Genomic DNA, 7,767 nt, shown 5'->3' with positions numbered 1-7,767 from the left:
AGTGAGTCAGATGTTCATTCATTAACTGCTCTGATGTGAGTTCAGGTCAGTAAAATATGATTCAAACTGGTAACTCAGCTTTTATTGTTACTGTTTAAACTATTCACACACACACACACACACACACACACATATATATATATATATATCTCAATTGTATTTATTTTCTTTCTGCAAAATCAAACTGCTGGTCATGTTGTATGTTCTCACTAAACAAAACAAGAGTAATTTACTCTGGATTCTGAACTGCGCTGTTTGCATGTTGTTTTTTATGCTAGGCCTGCGATGATAACTCAATAGAAAGACAATTCTCACCATTATTTTTGGAGTCTTTTTATTGCATCACACTCAATGCCGTCTATGAATTCTTTTTTTATAAAATGGGTTCTTTTGCTGAAATATGGCACAGGAAACACTCACCTGTGCACTATATATTGCTACTGAAGTTATACAGTAGCATTGTGTAATCTGAATCCAGATAAAAAAATGGCAGTAAATGACAATTGTCAACGGGGCAAACTAACTTAATTTGACAGAAATAAGTTTCTAATTAAAAAGCGTGTAAAATATGTCTGTTATATGACAAGCATTAATTATTTTCTACAGCTTGTACAACATACATCTTTTTTTCATTGAGAGATTCAGGATATTGTATGCTGCATCATGTTTAAATATACCACTGTGCAGTGGCAGTCCTGACTCACATGATGCCCTAGGCAAGATCAGACTTTTTTTTTTCCAATGCAAAGTTCCATATGAGGTGTCTAAAATGTCAGCAAGAAACATAATTTGTGCCAGAAGTGCACCGTTGGTGACCAGAAAAGCTTTGTAGTTTGGCAGGATTTGAGACAGAGCTTGTTGAATGTATGGATTTCACCAAAAAAGAGACACATAGGATCAAAACAGAAAACTTCAGTTAAAAGGGGAAAATAAATAAATCAACTATGTTAATAATGGAAAGAATGACATCAAAAGTACGAGAAAAGTGGTGCTTTGGTCTGTGCCCTCTGGCCTGTGTGTGCATGTATGTGAGCATTTGTGTGTTTGTGCAGGGGGATTGGAGTGTTTAAAGCAAACCCAATGTGTTTTGGAGATTAGGGGACACACACAGAGAGCACAGAACAGTACAGCACACCATGAACCCACAGAACAAAACTATTGCACAAGATTTACGGCAGAGAGAAAGTGAGAGAGAAAGAGCAGAAAGCTGGAGGAAAAGGATAAGCCAACAGAGAAGAACTCCAGGTAATCTGAATTCCCTTAGGCACATACAGAGAGGAAATGGGCTAAGGACAGTGAAATACAACAAAAGAACAGAGGAGTTAAATAATAAGAGGATGATTGAGGAAGGGAGAGAAAAAACTAATTTATTTCCTGGAAGACCAAAAGAAAGTAATTGGAAAATTCATGTCTTCTTTAGTTCCATGCTGCTTTTCATTTGAACTTTTCCTACTTCTCCTGATTGGCTCTGTCAAACTGTTATTGTGATAACCCAACAGAGAGGCCATTTCAGGAAAAACTGTAAGACTAAGGCAGGAGCGATTCTAGGATTTTTTTAATGGGGTAGCACAGGGGGGACCAAGAACCAGTCAGATTTTAGTTGTCATGATCTCTAGCTGGAGTGCCCGTGAGCTTTGCTAGAGGGCACTCCACCCCAGACTTTACCACTCCATCAAAAACTTAATTTCCCATAATCCTTTGCCGGGACTCATCAACACTCACTGTTTGCACCTGTGTCTCATTTACCCTGTCTTCTCAACCTATATAAGTCTGGTTTAGTTGGTCATTCTTTGTAAAGTCTTGTAAGTGTTACACTGCATCTCTGAGCGTTTCTTCTGTTTATATGTATCTTGGTTTTTGGACTCTTTGCCTGTGTTCTCGGCCTTGTTGTTTAGTCGGACTGATTGCCTGTTTGTTGACCCTTGCCTGCTGTCTGATTTCGATTCTGGACTTTCTTAATAAACACTGCATTTGGATCCTCACTCAGTCGCTGAGCAGTCTGTAACAGAAGACTTCGCCGATAATGGATCCAGCAGTAAATATGATGTTTCTTTGCCAAGGTACACGTTCCATTGAGGATTATGTTGTGGATTTTCTTGAACTGGCACACGTGACTCATTTAGATGAAATATGCTTAATGACATTTTTTCGAGGGGGCCTATCTGAACCTCTCAGTTCAAACATGCCACTGCATGACCCTAACTGGACACTGGAGTATTATATTGACGTAGCATTACAGCTGAGTGGCTCTCCTTTTACCGTGGGAATTGCAGAGGAGGAGAACGATTCTCCCATAGTAATCTCCACTCCTGAGCCTTGTCACAAAATGGCCGCCAACCCAGAGACTGATCATAAAATGGCCGCCAACCCAGAAACTATTCCTCTAGACTCAGTGCTCCCTGTAATGGGGGTCGCTATCCTGTGCGTTTGGGCTACTCACTCCTCAATTACTCCTCCTGAGCCCGTTCCAGTCCCTGAGTCCGCTCCAGCTCCACCAGAGGTGGCGGCATCTGCTGCAGAACCTCCAGAGGTGGCGGCGTCTGCTGCAGAATCTCCAGAGGTGGCGGTGTCTGCTGCAGAATCTCCAGAGGTGGCGGCGTCTGCTGCAGAACCTCCAGAGGTGGCGGCGTCTGCTGCAGAACCTCCAGAGGTGGCGGCGTCTGCTGCAGAACCTCCAGAGGTGGCGGCGTCTGCTGCAGAACCTCCAGAGGTGGCGGCGTATGCTGCAGAACCTCCAGAGGTGGCGGCGTCTGCTGCAGAACCTCCCAAAGCGGCGGTGCCAGTCACTGCAAAACCTCCCAAAGCGGCGGTGCCCACTTCAGCTCTTCTCGAGGTGTTGGCTTGTGCTGCAGAACCTCCAGAGGCAGCGGCGTCTGCCTTTGAACCTTTAGCCTGTCCTGTCACGGCCAAAGAGGCCAGCTGTGAACTCTCTGTCTGTCCAGCCACGGCCAAGGGGGCTGTTTGTGAACTCTCTACCTCTCCTGTCACGGCTATGGAGGCCGTATGTGAACTCTCTGCCTGTCCTATTCTGCCAATGGAGGCCGTTTCAGAACTATCTACCTGCTCTGCTACGCTGAATGAGCATTGTTATGAACTTGTTGTCCCACCCAACCTCCCTCCTCCTCCTCCTCCTCTACCTGTCATGCTGTTTGTTCTGTCTCCGCTTTTGTCTGTCTGTCCCTCAGGTCATCCTTTAAGGGTGGTGAATGGTCAGGATTCGCCTCGGGCCAGCCAGCCTTCAGCTACACCAGGATTGGAGGATCCCAGGTCTCCGTCTCCGGCCTTTGAGACCTGGACTCCACTTTGGTCCGTCGACCCTCTGGTCTCACCTTGGCTCAAAGCTCCATCTCCACTGTGGCCCATCAGTCCACCAGCTCCACCGGGCTTCCTCATTCCTCCGGCTCCACCTTGGTCATTCGTTGACCCGCCTTCGCCTCAGGACTACACTCCTCTGGCTTCGCCTCGTCCCTACAGCTCCGTTGGGCTCCTCTCTCCCTCCGGCTCCGCCTTGGTCCTCTATCGCTCCGGCTCCACCGTGGCCTTCCGGATCCCCACCTGCGCCTCAGTCGCCAGAGCTGTCGACTCCACCATGGCCCTGCGATCCCTCCGTGTCACCCCGGCTCTTCAGCTCTCTGTCTCCGCCTTGGGCTCCCCTTCCACCGTCTCCGTCAGTCGGACCCCTGATATCTCCAGTGTCACCTTCATGGTTCCTCCCTCCGTCAACTCCACCATGGACTGATAGTGGAGCATCTGGAAGCCGCTCCTTAAGGAAGGGGCTCTGTCATGATTTCTAGCTGGAGTGCCCGTGAGCTTCGCTACAGGGCACTCCACCCCAGACTTTACCACTCCATCAAAAACTTAATTTCCCATTATCCTTTGCCCAGACTCATCAACACTCACTGTTTGCACCCGTGTCTCATTTACCCTGTCTGCTCACCCTATATAAGTCTGGTTTAGTTTGTCATTCTTTGCGAAGTCTTGTAAATGTTACACTGCATCTCTCAGCGTTTCTCCTGTTTATGTATCTTGGTTTTTGGACTCTTTGCCTGTGTTCTCTGCCTTGTTTAGTCGGACTGATTACCTGTGTGCTGACCCTTGCCTGCTGTCTGATTTCGATTCTGGACTTTCTTAATAAACACTGCATTTGGATCCTCACTCAGTCTCTGAGCAGTCTGTAACATTAGTCGATTTTGAGGTTTTCACAATTTGTTCATTAAGCCCTCATCTAGCGACCCCAATGCTCCAGATAATAATTGTATATGTTTGATTACCTTTATTTGTACGTTTTCTGAGAGGGTTAACTTTTTTTTTTTCTCTGCTCGCTTCTCACGCTGACTGTCATCTGAATTCATCCCGATAAATCTACATATATATATACACAAAATTACAGTATTTAAGTATTCACGCAAACATATTTGATTACCTTTATTTGTACGTTTTCTGAGAGGGTTAACTTTTTTTTTTTTCTCTGCTCGCTTCTCACGCTGACTGTCATCTGAATTCATCCCGATAAATCTACATATATATACACAAAATTACAGTATTTAAGTATTCACGCAAACATAATCTGTTATGTCTTAAGTGAACGTTCGGGGAAAAACATATGTGTAACATTTATATTAGATCCATGTATTACAGAAAGTTAATATAGCCCGCCTCATTAATGTTAATCTAACAATAAACTTGATTGAACTGCTTTTGTAGTTTTAATAATCAATTTATTTGTAATGAACATACTAAAGGGATTTTTACATTTTGATTAGTTGGCTTTTCTTGAATGCTGTTTGTTTAGATGTAAAATGTAATGCACTATTTGTTTTTTTTATATTAGTTCTACATTTGTTTTTTTTTATAACATTTGCTTATAATAAAGATAAAATCAAAAATAGCTATATTGTGACTATTAATACATAAATTATTAAGAAAAGAAGTGGAGGAAAATATGCAACGTTGCAGGTGATTTTGCTTTGGAACCTTTGGAAAACTTGAACTTGATTTTTCTCAAAATTGACTTTGCTGACCCCTATCGACTTCAAACAGGTGTAGCTCAGTAATTTTCCGACTGATTCCAACAAATCATACATTTTTGAAGGTCTTTTAATGTGAAAATGAAAAATTGCTCATTGTGACTCATTTTGCCAGCACAGGTCACACAGGCTTTGAGCATTGTGTAATTGACCACACTCTAATCCAATGGCGTTGAGCATTGTGTAATTGACAGCACTCTAATCCAATGGCGTTGAGCATTGTGTAATTGATAGCACTCTAATCCGTTTCACTGCCGATTAGCGTATGAGATCAGCATGTGAGATATTAAATGCACCCGAATTGCTCCCGCACCGCAGATGTTATACTCGAAACAGTCTGCGCAGGCTTGTGCTTATTTATCATCAAAATTTAGAAGAGAACGAGAGGAGAGGTGCTTAGGGAGAACATCTTCAAACTTTTTTTAGTTTTCATATACATATATCTGTAGCAACGTTCGTAGATCGGGAAGAAGGAGGCGGGAACTGGCAAACATTTACAGTAAACATAAAACTTTAATAAACAAATAGAAAACTAAAGTAAAAGCGGCAGCCCCTCACTGACGACTGCTGCATAAAACATAACAAAACAACAACATAAATAGTCCAGGAATAGTCCAGGCCTGGTCCACTCTTGTCGCTCCTCCATTTATCCTTCCGGAGCTTCTCCATGGGACTCGAGACCGGTGAGTGGCACAGGTGTCGCTCATTATCATTTACTCCACCGGCCTCGCTCCTTTCCCACAGCTCTCGGCCCCGCCCCACTCATCACAATATCATTTTGAAATCAATTTCATTTGTAGCCTATTATATGTTTATGGATAAATTTCTTCTTTGTACTATGTGGAGTGACATGAATGTCTTTTCAGTCAGTCTATTCAATAATTCATGAATGATATTTAGTCAGTATCCTGGAGGTTTCTGTTTGGCTACCACCTGCAGAGAATACGGAAATCTGCTCTCTTGCTCTAGTTGTAGCCACACAGATATGATTTCTTTCAATTAATTTGAGATGTGTATATCTCTATGTGTGTGTGAATGTGTTTGTTCATGTCCAGGCAAATGCAATCAAGGAAATCTATAGCAGGTATCTATAGCAAGCAATCTTCTTCACCTCACCTTTTTTCCCTTGTTTTTGTCTCCGGGTTCTGTCACAGGCGAGCACTCCTCCCCCACCATGGACGAAATCCTCCAGCGGCTCACCGAGGTTAGCATCCGCCAGCAACAAATTGTTGAGCACCTTGCCACCCGTCAAGGAGAGACGGAGCAGGGACTCGCGGCACTGCATGCCGCCACCGTCGCTCAACGTGTTCTACTGCCGGACCCCTGAGTGCAAGCCGCAAAGCTGCTACCCAAGCTGACCCCTCATGATGACGTAGAAGCCTTCTTACAAATGTTCGTTGCCCAGGCCGCCGAACTCACACGACTTGCGCAGCACTGGCTGCTGGAGGGGGCTCCATCGGCTGGACAGGTGGCAGAGCGCGTTGTGATAGACCGTCTTCTCCGAGCCCTTCCCCGATCTCACCGACAGGCCGTTGGGATGAGAAACCCAACCACCACATCGGAGCTGGTGGAGGCTGTTGAGCTGGCAGATGCGGCCCAACACCGGGATGCTGGGGAGCGAGCGCCGCCGTTGCCCCGGAGGGTGGTCCAGGAGCGACGCGTGCCGGAGGGCACCCCGCGACCAGTACGCAGGCCGGCGGCTCCCTCCCAGCGGGATGAGCCCATGCCAACGGAAGTCCTCACACGGACCTGGCTGGCAGGCTGCATTGTGCACTGCAACCTGCCGGTTGGAGTGCCAAAAGTGGAAGTGAAACTGAATGGAAAGCCGTTCCGGGTCATCCTGAACTCGGGCAGTGCGGTCACTCTGGTCCAGTCGCATATTCTCGCCCCCCGAAGGGAGTGTAAAGCCTTCCTCCCCATAACCTGTGTCCACGGGGACACACGACAAGTTCCCGCTCGCAGGGTGACCATTTAGGCCTCTCCCAGCATCTGGCCGGTGGAAGTCGGGGTCATGAAGGAAATTCCCGTCCCCGTGCTGATCAGGAGAGACTGGCCAGGGTTTGACCACCTGCTGGCCACGGCTACGCAGGAGGGGGCCGCCGAAGAAGGAGGCCCACGACAGGACCTCGTCAGCGGTCCGTGCTTCTGGCCTCGGATAGCGGGAGAGAAGGTGAGTCCCCCTCCCAAAATCCTAACGTCTTCTATGATGTGTTCCAACAGGTGACGGGAGGGGGCTCATTTGGGAAGGAACAGCGGGAGGATGACAGGCTGATGCATGGATGGACCCAGGTCCGGGTCATTGAAGGCAAGGAGGTTCAGCCTGGTCCTCACCCTCTCCCGCATTTCGTCGTGCAAAATGGCTTGCAGTACTGTATCGCGCAGCGAAGGGGGGAGGAAAAATTGTTGTTGGTGGTGCCACGCACCAAAACGGAGACCGTACTTGAGCTGGCTCACTCCCATCCCTTGGCAGGGCATCTCGGAGCGGGGAACACTATCCAGCGGATCCGCGACTGCTTCCACTGGCCGGGCTTGGAGGCCGAAGAGAAGCGGTTCTGCCAAGCCTGCCTGACCTGCCAAGTGACATCACCCAGGATGCCTTCCCCCACTCCGCTGATACCGCTGCCCATCATCGAGGTGCCCTTCGAGCGCATCGGGATGGACCTTGTGGGGCCGTTGCCTAAGTCTGCCCGGGGACATGAACACATCCTGGTGATCGTCGACTATGCCACCTGATACCCTG

The sequence above is a fragment of the Sinocyclocheilus grahami genome, unplaced genomic scaffold (assembly GCF_001515645.1).
Source record: "Sinocyclocheilus grahami isolate Dianchi unplaced genomic scaffold, SAMN03320097.WGS_v1.1 scaffold9.1, whole genome shotgun sequence".
Lineage (NCBI taxonomy): Eukaryota > Metazoa > Chordata > Actinopteri > Cypriniformes > Cyprinidae > Sinocyclocheilus > Sinocyclocheilus grahami.
Note: the sequence above shows the minus strand (reverse complement) of the source record.